General features: G+C 37.7%; 1 non-coding gene across 1 annotated transcript; it reads right to left on the reverse strand.

The window, feature by feature from the left end:
* Positions 1 to 15,178: 15,178 nt before the first annotated feature.
* On the reverse strand, positions 15,179 to 15,286 carry LOC123953661. The gene has a single exon (XR_006820924.1). It is a non-coding gene; the product is annotated as a U6 spliceosomal RNA (small nuclear RNA).
* Positions 15,287 to 15,534: the final 248 nt, after the last annotated feature.

Consider the following 15,534-nt stretch of genomic DNA (forward strand, 5'->3'; position numbering starts at 1 on the left):
ATTGGCTAGGATCTTGGTATTTTTGCACCCATGTTAATCAGAGATAATGGTTTGTAATTCTTCTTTCTGATGGGGTCTTTGTCTGGTTTGGGGATGAAGGTAAGGCTGGCCTCACAGAATGAGTTTGGAAGTTTGCCTTTCCTTTCTACTTTTGGAAACTGCTTCAGTAAAATAGGGAAGATTTCTTCTTTAAATGACCAGTAGAATTTCCCTGGGAAGTCTCCAGGCCCTGGATTCTTTTTTGGGGGGAACTTTTTGATTACTGCTTCAATTTCCTTGCTGCTTATTGGTCTTTTCAGATTGTCTATTTCTTCCTTTTTCAGCCTTGGTAGTTTATACGTTTCCAGGAATGCATCCATTTCTCCCAGATTGTCTAATTTGTTGGCATATAGTTGCTGATTATAATTTCTTACAACTATTTCTATTTCCTTGGTATTAGTCATGATCTTTCCCTTTCATTCAGGATTTTATTGATTTTGGTCCTTTCTCTTTTCTTTTACATAAGTCTGGCTAAATGTTTAACAACCTTATTAATTCTTTCAAAGATCCAGCTCCTAGTTTTGTTGATCTGTTCTACTGTTTTTCTAGTTTCTATTTCATTGATTTCTGCTCTAATATTTATTATTATTTCTCTTCTCCTGCTTTGTTTAGGTTTTATTTGCTGTTCTTTCTCCAGGTCCTTGAGTGTAAGGTTTATTTGTGCATTTGGGATTTTTGTAATTTTTTGAGAGAGGCTTGAATAATTATGTACTTCACTCTTACACCTCTCACTTACAGTATCCCCCTTAATATTTCTTGTAGGACTGGTTTGGTGATCACATATTCTTTCAGTTTCTGTCTGTCCTGGAAGTTCTTTATCTCTCCTTCCATTCTGAATGGTAGCCTTGCGGGATGAAGTATTCTTGGGTGCATGTTGTTCTCATTTAGTACCCTGAGTATATCATGCCAGGCCTTTCCGGCCTGCCAGGTTTCTGTGGACAGGTCTGATGTTATTCTGAAGTTCCTTCCTCCATAGGTAAGGAATATCTTCTTTCTAGATGTTCTCAGAATAGTTTCTTTTTGTCTAAGATTTGCAAGCTTCACTATTAAATGTCAGGGTGTTGATCTATTTTTATTGATTTGGGGAGGAGTCCTCTCTACCTCTTGGACATGAATGTTTCCTTCTCCAGATTAGGGAAGTTCTCAGCTATGATTTTTTCAAATATACCTTCTGGCCCTCTCTCTCTCTCCACCTCTTCAGACACCACAATAATTCTGACATTTTTTCTTTTCAGGACATCATTAAATTCTCAGAGCCTTTCTTCATGGGTTCTGAGTTGTCTTTATCTCTTTATCTCTTTTCTTCAACTTCCTTCTTTTCCATCAGACTGTCCCCTAGATCACTTATTCTTTCTTCTGCTTCATTGACCCTAGCTGTTCAAGCATCCAATTTAGATGGTATCTCATTCTTAGCATTTTTAAGTTTAGCCTGATTTGATCTCCTTTCCACCCTTAGAGATTCTGTATCATTATTTATGCTTTTTACATTCCTAGCTATTCACTTTATATTTGCTCTCCTGAATTGTATCTCTGACATCTTACGTATACCCATATCCATTAGCTCTGTGTCTGTCATAGACAGGGCATTGCCTCTGATTCTTTTCTTTGTTGTGAATCCCTCTTCCTTGTCATTCTGTCCAGCAAAGGATGGGTGAGCGGATAAACAACAACCCAAGCAAAATTCACCCTAGAAAAAATCTGAAGTGGCCAGAAGCTACCACAGAGTGCAAACAAAGCTAAGATGTTTCCCAAAAAAAAGAAGTGAGGAAGAGAGACTCTAATCTCTCAGGCTGGACAAAGTAGGGTGATCTGGTTTTTCCTTATTGAATTTTGGTCTGTGTATTAGAAGACACTACATCCTGAAATTGCAAAAAAAAAAAAAAAAAAAAAACCAGAACGTATAAATAAATCAAAACAAAATGAAATAGAGTGAAAAAAGAACTAGAATGAGGCATAAATATATATAATGTGGATGTGAAAAAAGTTAAAAAGTGACTAAAAACATAAGTTGGGAAATAATAATCTATTAGAAATGTGAAAAAGGTAAAAACAAAAAAAAAATAATGTAAAATTTTAGCCTGAAAGATAAATGAGTTGTGTGAAAACACCTGGAGCTCAATATGTTATTTCCCCTGGTGCTGGAATTTTAGTCCTGTATCATTCAACCATTCTTTGAATCTGTCTTCTGGAGGAGAGTCCTGTTACACTGCCTCTCAGGTGTCTTTACCTGGAGGGAGTTGCCCCCACCCCTTGTCAAGGGAATGGCCTTAAGGTGAACTGGCCGTCAATGTGGCTTCTGTTTCATGGTAGCTTTCTGGGCCTCTTCAGAGAGTCAGAGCAAATATGGCCACTCTGGGATCTCTGGCCCAGAGCTTCAAGATCATGCCCTCACCCCCCACTCCAATAGACCCTCCAGATAAAACCATCTCCACCTCTGCATACCCTAAACTCCACAGATTCCTGCGGTTTGTGCCCCCTTCAATTCTCCAGGGGGTTTCCCCTTAAGCCTACAAGCATCACTGACTTCCATGTCTTTATGATTGGAAGCAACCATGGGCTTGGATGTCTACTCTTGCTAATTTTAAAATTCTCTCTTTATCACTACTTTTTGCCATTTTAATTACTTTCTGTCTTGGTGTGGACCTCCTTGAGTCAGTTTTGTTGGGGGTTTTTTGTGCCTTTTGAACCTGGATTTACATTTCCTTTTCCAGATTGGTAATTATTCAGCAATTATTTCTTTACATAAATTTTCTGCCCTTTTCCTCTCTCTTCTGGGATTCCTCTAATGTGAATGTTTTTACACTTGATAGTGTCAGAGTTCCCTAAGTCTAATTTGATTTATTATTATTTTTTTCTCACCTGTTCAATTTCATTTCTTTTCATCAGTCTATCCTCCAGGTCATTGATCTGTTTTTCTCCTTCCTCCAGTCTATTATGTATTCCATGTGGTATATTTTTAATTTGTTTCTGAGTTCTTTATCTCTGATTGATTCTTTATGTTTTCTATCTCTTTATGTTTTTCTATTTCCTTAAGGGCCTCACTGAGGTTTCTCACTCTTTTCTAAAGTCTAATGAGTATCTTTATGACCATTACTTTGAATTCTCTATCAGGCATATTACTTATCTCCATTTCATTTTGATCTCTTGCTGTGATTTTATCTTGTTCTCTCATTTGAGACATATTCCTCTGTCTCCTCATTTTATCTAACTCTCTGTGTCTGTTTGCATGTGTTAGGAAAGTTATCTATGTCTCCTGCTCTTGAAAGTAGGGGTCTTATGAAGAAGAGGTCCTGTAACACCTTGTGGTGCAGTGTCCCCTTGTTACCAGAACCTGGCACTTCAAAGGTGTCTCATATGTGAGTTTTGTGCACCCTGCTGTTCTGGCTGAGGTGCTTTTACCTTAAATCCAGTCATCTTCAATGGCTCTCCACCTCTTGTGGTATGGGAAGGGGTTGGTACCTGTGTCATTATTGGAGTAGTCTGGGGTCAGCTTGGTTTTCAGTTGAGTCAGACCAAGGGTTTGCCAGAGATGAAGTAGCCTCAAACTCTACTTTCCATATGTTGTCTCCTGAGAAATTTTCATTTGTTTGTGGGGCCTGCAGTCAGACCAAATGTTTGCCCCCTTCCCACTGCTTGAGCTGCAGTCTGATTGTTGCATGTGGTTATCTTTCCCTCTCCATGGAGTAGGAGTCACTTCAGAGGGAACTGACCCCTGTACAGACTAGAACATTACCAGGTTTTCAGTATCACTTTGGATGGGCTCCAACCAAGAGCATATTAGAGGGGGCAGAGCTATTGAAGTGAGGAGTGGGAGGAGGGAAGGTCATGAAGGAAGAGCTGCATGCTCAGTGTTAGCAATGTTTGTGCAGGTCTGTTGTGGGAACTGAAGACTGGCTGGAGGGGCTGGTCTGAAGGAACATAGGGCAGGGCACATTGATAGCAAGTTAGGTAATGTCAGTGCTGAACTGAGTCCTGCAGGTGGCAGTGTGTTTATGCTGGGGGGCAAGATACCAAAATGGTGTCTGCCAGCTCCTTTGTTCTGGAAATCTCCCAATGATCCTAACCCTCCAGCACATCTTTGGAGATGAGGAAAGAAATCCCCCTACTATATGACTCAGACATTTTCAAACTGCTGCTTTGAGGCTGTATTTCTTTGGGGTCTTTGTTGTACTAGCTCTTTAAGAGTGGAAACTCAGTTTCCTCTCATCCTCCCAGCTTTCCCAAAGCCAAACCCACTGATTTTTAAAGTTCTAAATTTTAGTGGATTGTACAAAATTGGGAAATTCATCTTTCTCATGTGGGCTCCTGGTGTGGGGAGCTTCTTTCTGCTCTTAGTGTCTGCAACATCTCTCCCTCCCATGGACAGTCCTGTGGGCCATTTAGCTCCTGACTGTGTCTCTGCCTTTCTGCCCTTCTTCCATGTGGCTTCTTCTCTATATTTAGCTGTGGAGAGTCTGTTTTGCCTGTTTGGGGGTCATTTTCTGGGTTATTTACACTGATGTGAGTGTTGTCTAGTTGTATTCATGGGACAAGGTGAGTTTAGAGTCCTTCTACTCTTCCAGCTTTCCCAGAAGTCCTCTCTTTTAATCAGTGCATTTAAACTATTTACATTCAACATTATTCTGATATATTAGGACTGATATTACCATTTTATTATTTGCTTCTGTTTGTTAAATATGTTTCTTGTTCCCATTTCCCTTTTCTTACTTTAATATGTGTTATTTGAACATTTATTAAGATTATACCTTAATGGGATACCTGGGTGGCTCAGTGGGTTAAAGCCTCTTCCTTTGGCTCAGGTCATAATCCCAGGGTCCGGGGATCGAGCCCTGTGTTGGGCTCTCTGCTCAGCAGGGAGCCTGCTTCCCTTTCTCTCTCTCTCTCTGCCTGCCTCTGCCTACCTGTGATCTCTGTCTGTCAAATAAATAAATAAAATCTTTAATTAAAAAAAAGAAGAAAAGATTCTACCTTGATTTACTTAGAGTTTTCTGAGTATATAGCTTCATATAACTTTCCTAGCCATTGCTTTAGGTGTTGCAATATATATATATATGAACTTACTATAGTGTACTAATATTGACATTTAACTCTTTCTAGTGAAGTATAAAAACCTTACCTCTATTTGGGTCCCTTTACATTCACACACACTTTTTAAATATAATTGTTGTATTTCCTCCTTATATTTCAAACACCCCATGAGGTGGTACTATAACTTTTGCTTCAACAATCAAATATAGTTTAAGAAATTCATAAAAGCTTGAATCATCTTGTGTATTTACCCCTATTTTTACCTATTTTGATGTTCTTTCCTTTCTGAAATTCAAAGCCTTTCTTTTAGAGAGTTTTCTTTAGCCATTTTTTATTTTTATTTTTTTAAAGATTTTATTTATTTATTTGAGAGAGAGAGAGAGAGAATGAGCAGGGGGAGGGGCAGAGGAGGAAGCAGACTCCCTGTTGAGCAGGGAGCCTGATGTGGGGCTCAATCCCAGGACCCTGGGATCATTACCTAAGCTGACTGAACCACCCAGGCACCTCTCTTTAACCATTTTTTGAGTAGTAGGTTTGCTAGCATGAAATTCTTAGTTTTACTTCGTCTGATAGTGTTGTGATTTTTCCCCTTCATTCTTGAAGGATATTTTCACTGGATACAGAATTCTGGTTTGAAGTTTTTTCCTTCAGTACTTTCTTATGTCCCCAAAGTTACAGATTAGAAATGTGTTGTTATTAAAATATTTCTCTTTGGATGTTTTCAAGATTTTTTTCTTTGTCTTTAGTTTTTAGAAATTTAATTATGGTGTGTCTTGGCATGGATTTCTTTGAATTTATTCTGTTTCAGATCATTTAGCTCTTGAATCTGTAGATTTATGTCATTTTCCCAATTTCAGAAGCTTCAGCCATTTTTTCAAATTTATTTTTTCAGTTCCACTCCATCTCCTCTCTTTCTGGATTTCTGACAGCAATATTAACCCTTTTGTTTTTGCCCTAAGGGTCCTTGAAATGTTGTCATATTTTTTTTTTTTTAGTCTTTTTATTTTTTTCTGTTGCTTGCATTGGGTAAATTCTATTGATCTGTCTTCAGATAGTCAGAATCTGTCCTCTGTTATGTCACCTCTGCTATTTAACTTATACAACAAATTTTTCATTTTGATTATTATATTTTTCAGTTTCTAATTTGCATTTACTGTCTTTATAATTTGTCTTTCTTTCATTAGATTTTCTATTTTTTTATTAGTTTCCAAAAAATTTTTGTTGCTTGTTGAAGCATTATATTGGCTTCTTAAAAACACTTGTCAGATAACTCTAGTATCTAATTTATCTTTTTTTTTATATTTATTTTTATTTGTTTATTTATAGCATAACAGTGTTCATTGTTTTGGCATCACACCCAGTGCTCCATGCAGTACGTGCCCTCCCTATTACCCACCACCTGGTTCCTCAACCTCCCACCCCCCCACCCCCCTGCCGCCCCTTCATAACCCTCTGGTTGTTTTTCAGAGTCCATAGTCTCTCATGGTTCATCTCCCCTTCCAGTTTCCCGCAACTCCCTCTCCTCTCCATCTCCCCATGTCCTCCATGTTATTTGTTATGCTCCACAAATAAGTGAGACCATATGATACTTGACTCTCTCTGCTTGACTTATTTCGCTCAGCATAATTTCTTCCAGTCCCGTCCATGTTGCTACAAAAGTTGGGTATTCGTCCTTTCTGATGGAGGCATAATACTCCATTGTGTATATGGACCACATCTTCCTTATCCATTCATCCGTTGAAGGGCATCTTGGTTCTTTCCACAGTTTGGCGACCGTAGCCATTGCTGCAATAAACATTGGGGTACAAATGGCCCTTCTTTTCACGACATCTGTATCTTTGGGGTAAATACCCAGCAGTGCAATTGCAGGGTCATAGGGAAGCTCTATTTTTAATTTCTTCAGGAATCTCCACACTGTTCTCCAAAGTGGCTGCACTAACTTGCATTCCCACCAACAGTGTAAGAGGGTTCCTCTTTCTCCACATCCTCTCCAACACACGTTGTTTCCTGTCTTGCTAATTTTGGCCGTTCTAACTGGTATCAGGTGGTATCTCAATGTGGTTTTAATTTGAAGCTCCCTGATGGCTAGTGATGATGAACAATTTTTCATGTGTCTGATAGCCATTTGTATGTCTTCGTTGGAGAAGTGTCTGTTCATATCTTCTGCCCATTTTTTTGATATGATTATCTGTTTTGTGTGTGTTGAGTTTGAGAAGTTCTTTCTAGATCCTGGATATCAACCTTTTGTCTGTACTGTCATTTGCAAATATCTTCTCCCATTCCGTGGGTTGCCTCTTTGTTTTGTTGACTGTTTCCTTTGCTGTGCAGAAGCTTTTGATCTTGATGAAGTCCCAAAAGTTCATTTTTGCTTTTGTTTCCTTGGCCTTTGGAGACATATCTTGAAAGAAGTTGCTGTGGCTGATATCCAAGAGGTTACTGCCTATGTTCTCCTCTAGGATTCTGATAGATTCCTGTCTCACGTTGAGGTCTTTTATCCATTTCGAGTTTATCTTTGTGTACGGTGTAAGAGAATGGTCGAGTTTCATTCTTCTACATATCACTGTCCAGTTTTCCCAGCACCATTTATTGAAGAGACTGTCTTTTTTCCATTGAATATTTTTTCCTGTTTTGTTGAAGATTATTTGACCATAGAGTTGGGGGTCCATATCTGGGATCTCCACTCTGTTCCACTGGTCTATGTGTCTGTTTTTATGCCAGTACCACGCTGTCTTGGTGATCACAGCTTTGTAGTAAAGCTTGAAATCGGGGTAACGTGATGCAGCCAGTTTTGTTTTTGTTTTTCAACATTTCCTTAGCAATTCGGGGTCTCTTCTGGCTCCATACAAATTTTAGGATTATTTGCTCCAGCTCTTTGAAAAATATTGGTGGAATTTTGATCGGAATGGCATTAAAAGTATAGATTGCTCTAGGCAGTATAGACATTTTAACAATGTTTATTCTTCCAATCCAAGAGCATGGAACAGTCTTCCATCTTTTTGTGTCTTCTTCAATTTCTTTCATGAGTGTTCTGTAGTTCCTCGAGTACAGGTCCTTTACTTCTTTGGTTAGGTTTATGCCCAGGTATCTTATGGTTCTTGGTGCTATAGTAAATGGAACCGATTCTCTAATTTCCCTTTCTGTATTTTCATTGTTGGTGTATAAGAAAGCCATGGATTTCTGTACATTGACTTTGTATCCTGCCACGTTACTGAATTGCTGTATGAGTTCTAGTAGTTTGGGGGTGGAGTCTTTGGGGTTTTCCATATAAAGAATCATGTCATCTGCGAAGAGAGAGAGTTTGACTTCTTCCTTGCCAATTTGGATACCTTTTATTTCTCTTTGTTGTCTGATTGCCGTTGCTAGAACTTCTAATACTATGTTGAACAAGAGTGGTGAGAGTGGGCATCCTTGTCGTGTTCCTAATCTCAACGGGAAGGCTGCAAGCTTTTTCCCATTGAGGATGATATTTGCTGTGGGTCTTTCATAGATAGATTTTATGAAGTTCAGGAATGTTCCATCTATCCCTATACTTTGAAGCATTTTCATCAGGAACAGATGCTGGATTTTGTCAAATGCTTTTTCTGCATCAATTGAGAGGACCATGTGGTTCTTCTCTCTTTTCTTATTGATGTGTTCTATCACACTGATTGATTTGCGAATGTTGAACCAACCTTGCAACCCAGGGATGAATCCCACCTGGTCATGGTGGATAATCTTTTTAATGTGCTGCTGGATCCTGTTTGCTAGGATCTTGTTGAGAATCTTTGCATCCATATTCATCAGTGATATTGGTCTGAAATTCTCCTTTTTGGTAGGGTCTTTGCCTGGTTTGGGGATCAGGGTCATGCTGGCTTCATAAAAAGAGTCTGGAAGTTTTCCTTCTGCTTCAATTTTTTGGAACAGCTTCAGGAGAATTGGTGTTATTTCTTTTTTGAAAGTTTGGTAGAATTCCCCAGGGAATCTGTCAGGTCCTGGGCTCTTGTTTTTTGGGAGGTTTTTGATCACTGCTTCAATCTCATTACTTAGTATCTAATTTATCTTGATGTACAAGTCTATTCATTGTCTTTTTCTCATTCCTGCTGTGATAGGTATGAGTGCTTTTTTACTCTTAGATATTTTGTGTATTATATTAAACTGTGGATCTTTTTAATCTTTTTTAGAAGATATAGTGCAAGAGCTAGGAGAGTTAGGGCTAGCAAGGGCTAGCTTCCCGTCAGACTCCTCTAAAACTTCCTAGCTAAAATAGGGCACTGACTCACACTGTTTTGTTGTAGATGGGTGGGGTGAAAGCTCAGGTCCCTCTTCACTCATTGTCACCTTCCTGGCAAAAGTCCACTGACTCACAACACCTGTGGTCTCTGAGGTGGTTGTATGAGCAGTTCACAGCTTGGTTCCACTGCTGCCCAGGTGGGAAAGTGTGCTAAGAATTCTGACTGACACCACTTTGTTACTGTCAGTAGGTGGGATGAATGGCTAGCTCTTCACTAAGCCCTGCTCACATGAGGGTAGAGGAAAAGCAGATTTCAACTACCCTTACTTGCACAACTCTCCTCTGCCTCATTGATGCCAGATAAGGTAGAAGGTCAGCTCCCCAATGGGTCTTGATGGCAAGGGCAGGAGAGCTGATGCCTAGCTAGTTCTGCCTTTTACTAGCTTGTAAAGTTTCATGGCCATGGTGTGGGAGGGAACATCAGGTCAATACTTGATTCCATTAACACTATCCATGAGGTAGGGAGATAAAAGACCTATCTACTTTTAGATAAGTATAGAATCCTAGCCCTCCCAACACTACTTTCTCTCTTGTGTATAAAGCTCAAAATATTGTGACCTTGCTTTCTGAAGTGCCCTGTCTTTATTCTCCTTTCTCACATTAGTCTAAATCTTCTCTTTCTATCATCTCTTTTGTCTCTGTCCTGCTTGATTTTGATTCCACTATAAGCAATTTCTTTTCAGTGTGGCACCATGTCCTAAAAGGGAATACTGACAGGCTAGTTCAGAGTTCATGGAGGCTAAGCTGCTCTACCTCTTTTCATCTATCTTAACATAGGCCCCCTTTTAACAAGGTGGTACTAGAGACAACAGACCTCCTTATTCTCCAATTCTCCCATCTCGTTTTCCTTGCTTCTTCCTTGCACAGACCACTGGTAGGCAGGGGGTTTGTCTCCACAACACAGCCTATATTTTGGGACTTGTGGAGATATTTTTATCATCTTTTTATTCTTGTAAATTTGTTCCTGATGTTTAATATTTAGCCTTGTTTTGACATTTAGTTACTCTACCTTTTTTTATGTGACAATTCAGACTGGTTAAACAACTTTGCTGTCACTGTTGTCATATTCCCAGAATCCTATCCTTCTTTCCATTTTTCATCTCCTAATGTCCATTCTTCTCAGAACAACCAGTGTGGTGTTCTCTGCATTGTTCCTTAATGGTTGAAGTGGCATCACAAGTGTTCATAGTCTATCCAAACAGAAGGGAGAATTCTCATATTGAGTTAATGACTGATTTAAGCCCTCCACCCTACAAGTTCAGTGATTATAATTATGGTAAAGGAAAAACTTCAGCTAGACTTTTGGGACAACAAGTTTGTAAGAATGAGATATTTTGCAAATTTAAACTTTCTTTTGAAAAAGATTTTATTTATTTATTTGTCAGAGAGAGAAAGAGAGAGGGCATGAGCAGGTGGAGTGGCAGGCAGAGAGAGAAGCAGGATCCCAGCTGAGCAAGGAGCCTAATGCAGGACTAGGTCCCAGGGCCCTGGGATCATGACCTGAGTCAAAAGCAGATGCTTAACCAACTGAGTCATCCAGGCATCCTGAATTTAAAATTTTTATAATGGCATTGCCATTTCATAGTGACACATAATAAAAATAAATATGTATGCAGTTAAAACAAACATAAAAGTCTGGCCACATGACTGAGAACAAAAGATTGATTCCTTCTTACTGATGTTTTTGTGAATGTTTTTTCAATCAGAGGCTTTGTGATTCCATAGTTTATAAGAAATAGAAACTAAAATAAGTCATGGAAATCATCTTTTAAAATGAAATAGCAATATGCTCATCAAGGAATTAATATAATCTCTGTAATTGAGAATCAAATGATAATTCAAAATCTTTGATTAAAGGAAGCCTACACTTCTTTTAGAAATGCCCAATTTTGAGGTGCCTGGGTGGTTCACTCATTAAGTGTCTGTCTTCAGCTCAAGTCACAATTCCAGGTCCTGGAATTGAGCCCCACATTGGGCTCCCTGCTCAGCAGGAAGCTTGCTTCACCCTCTTCCACACGCCCCACCCCGATTCCCTCTCTTGCTGTCTCTCTCTCTATCAATAAATAAAATCTTAAAAAAAAAAGAAAGAAAAAAAGAAATGCCCAATTTTCTATTAGTGCTCAAGCTTAAAAGGAATTTATCATGTGAAATTTGCATAAATAATGAAAAATATACTGACAAAGGCACTAATATGACTTTATTATGAATAATAATAGTTGAATATGCCAAAAGTCCAAATAACTAAAGCTGCTTACCTCCAATAACTCTACAAGCAGTTTTTATTTTTATTTTTTATTTATTTACATTTTCAATTTTTAATTTAATTTAATTTTTTTAAAATCACTATTTTATTATTATACCCAACAAAATTAATAAAAACTCTTCATACTGACTATATCCTAACTTATGTTTAATTTTTTCTGTATCTCAAAAGTTTCCTTTTAGACCTGATTGTTTGTATCAGAATCCAAGCAAGATTTAATCTTTATAGGTATTTTTGCTTCAAATGATAACATACATATAATTATAGACTTTACTGTTATAAATTTATCTTCCACAGCTAAATTATAAAGAGATATTTTACTTTGTTTATAAATAAGTAAGAATCATATGGTTGCATTGAGCATCAAATTCCTATATAAAATACTGAAACTCCTTCAGCAATGACTAAAGAAAGAAATTGGGTTCACCACCTGTCTACACAGGGCAGGCATGGGGGCAGTGGCCCTGAGTTTGATGGCCTTAAACTGTCCCTTCTTTATTTATTTATTTATTTTTTGAGAGAGTGGCAAAGGGCAGAGGGAGCAGGAGAGAGAGAATCTTAAGCAGGCTCCACACCCAGTGCTGAGCCTGATGTGAGGCTCGATCTCATGATTCTGAGATCATGACCTGAGCTGAAATCAAGAGTCAAACAAACACTTAACTGAATGAGTCACCCAGGTGCCCTAATTAGTTTTTATTTTGAAAAACTTAAATCTAGGGGCACCTGGGTGGCTCAGTCGTTAAGTTTCTGCCTTATGCTCAGGTCATGATCCCAGGGTCCTGGGATGGAGCCCCACATCAGGCTCTCTGCTCGGCAAGAAACCTATTTCCCCCACCCCTACTCCCCCTGCTTGTGTTCCCTCTCTCACTGTCAAATAAATAAATAAAATCTTTAAAAATAAACTTTAAATCTAATCACCTTTCTCATAACCTTTAAAATCCCTTCACACAAATATATAGAATCTTAAAACACAAATTGATTTATTTACCTGAATTTAGGTTCTTTTTTTAACCTATTTTTCACTTACTTTTGACATAAGTGTCAAATAGTTGGCTAATGAAATCTTGAACACTTTTAATGTGATTTTTCTTATTATTTTTAGATCTCTAATAATATATTATCAGAATAAGTTAAGGTTTATGTTAGAAAAGAAAAAGTCTCAAATCAGCAATGTAAGCTTCCACCATAAGAAAACAGAAAAAGAAAGGCAAAATAAACAGAAAGCTAGAAGAAAGAGAATGATAATAAGAGCAGGAGTCAATAAAATTAAAACCGCAAACCAAAAGAGAAATTCAAACTAAAAGTTTTGGTATTTTGGAATGATAAATAAAACTGGTAAACTTCTAGCAAGATTGACAAATATAAAGGAAAGATGCAGTTTACCAAAATCAGGAATAAAAGAGGAATTCTAACTACAGAGCCTGTAGGCATTAAGGGGTGCAAAGTTTCAGTTATCCAAGATGAGTGAGCTCTGGAGATCAGCAATGTGGCTATAGCTAACAATACTGTACTGTGTACTTAAAATCTGATATGAGAGTAAATTTTAAGTGTTCTCACCGGAAGAACGATAGAGAGAAAGAAAGAAGAAAGAAAAAAGAGAAAAGAGAGGAAAGGAAAAAGGGAAGGGAAGGGAAGAGAAGAGAAAGAAAGGAAAGAAGAGGAGAGGAAAGGAAAAACAGTAACTAAGTGAGGTGATGGATATCTTAGTTAACTTGATTGTGATGATTATTTTACAATGTATATGTATACTCAGAGCTGGGAGGGAAAAGATGAAATAACACCAATTCAACACAAACTCTTCCAGAAAACAAAAGTGGAGGGAACACTTCCCAGCTTATTTTATTTTTTTTAAATTAATTATTTTTAAAATAATTATACTTTTATAATTACATATAATTTTAATTTTAATAATAAAAATTATTTTTATTTTTAAAAATATTTTATTTATTTATTTGAGAGAGAGAGAGAGGAAACTCAGAAGGAGAGAGAGAGGGAGGAGTAGACTTCCTGAGTCTGACATGGGACTGAGCAGGGAGCCCGACATGGGACTCAAACCTAGGACCCATAGGATCATGACCTAAGCTGAAGGCAGGTAGATATTCAACCTACTGAGTCACCCAGGTGCCCCAGCTTATTTTAAAAGGCCAATATCAAGGTCAAACAAAGACAGTACCAAAAGAGAAAACAGCAGTCCAATTTTCCTTATGAACAAAACACACAAGTTTTCATAAAATATAAGTAAATCATATCCATAAATACATAGAATGATTACTACAACCAGATATGGTTTATACCACAAATGATAGGCTGGCTCAATTTATGAAAATAAGTCAAAGTAATCTACAATTTTGACAGGCTAAAGAAGAAAAAGCAGATCAATTGATGCAGAAAAAGCACTTGACCAAATCCAACATCCATTCATAATAACAATTCCATGCAAACTAGACATAAAAGGAAAATTCCTCAATCTGATTAAAAAAAAAACCCACAAAATTACTAAAGCTAACGGAACACTTAATAACTTGAGTCTTAATGTTTTCCCCCTAAAATTAAGACAAAGGCAAGAGTGTCCATTCTCCCTAAAACAATTTACACAGTACAGGGTCCTGGCCTTTTAAATAATGCAAGAAAACAAAACAAAACAAAAGGCATATAGATTGGAAAAGAAGAAACAAATCTATCTTATTTGCAGAGCATATGATTGTCTACACAGAAAATCCCAAGGAATCTACCAAACAGTCCTGAAAGTATTAAATGAGTTTCGCAAGATCACAGAATACAAGGTCAACACAAAAATATCAATCATACTTCTATAAATTAGCAAAAAAATTGAAAATTTTAAATGTAGTACTGTTTACAATTGCTCCAAAAATTAGAACAAATCTCACAAAATATATGCAAGATCTGTATGGCAAAAAGCTCAAAATGCTGATTAAAATATCAATGACCTAAATAAATGGAGAGTCGTGCCATGTTCATAGACTGGAAGACTCAATATAACTTAAGTTTTGAAGTAAGGTATGCCTTAACTTCATGATAACTATCCTCCATTTGAAAAGCAGATTCTGATTTGCTGCTGGGTCCCCAAGGAGACTAAACTCCCTAACAAAGGATAGCAAGTGACTATGTGACCCAAAATATCTATCATGAACATGATAATGTATTTCACTGAATCAAAATATTGGATGTGTACCAGGCTATTCCTTTGTTAATGGAATGGTAGATGCAAGACCAGAGGTACAAGCAAACTATATAAGCAAATGGTTCATATTCACATGGGGTATATTCCTACTGCCTCAACACATGACCCTCCATGCACCTTAGAGCTCCATGGGAAGTCCACTATAAACATGTGACATTTCCAGAGGAGGAAAAAGCACCCTCCTCGGTTTATAAATATGTCTGCAAGGTGTGGTAATATCATCTGGAAGTGAATGGTTGTTGCATTACAGCCCCATTCACTGGTGACCCTGAAAAACTCTGTTACAGAAAAATTCACCCCACAGGCAGAGTTTTGAGAGGTATATTTTATTGTCCAGTTTGTATGGAAGGAAACATGTGCTGTTTTTAGTTTTGTTTTACGTATGGAATGTTTCATCAGTTTTTGTGTCATCCTTGCACAGGGACAATGTTAATCTTCTTGTGTATTATTTCAATTTCAGTACATGTGCTCCCAAAATGAGCACAGAAGGAGATACGTTGAATCATACTGATTCAGGGATGCCTGAGTAGCTCAGTCATTTGGACATCTGCCTTCAGCTCAGGTCATGATCCCAGAGTCCTGGAATCAAGTCCTGTATTGCGCTCCATGCTCAGTAGGGAACCTGCTTCTCCCTCTGTCTACCACTCCCACTGCTTGTGCTCTTTCTCTGACAAATAAATAAATAAACTATTTTTTAACGATTTTGAAAAATTTATTTATTTGAGACAGAGA

Source organism: Meles meles, chromosome 11, assembly GCF_922984935.1.
Source record: "Meles meles chromosome 11, mMelMel3.1 paternal haplotype, whole genome shotgun sequence".
In the NCBI taxonomy this organism is placed as follows: Eukaryota; Metazoa; Chordata; class Mammalia; order Carnivora; family Mustelidae; genus Meles; species Meles meles.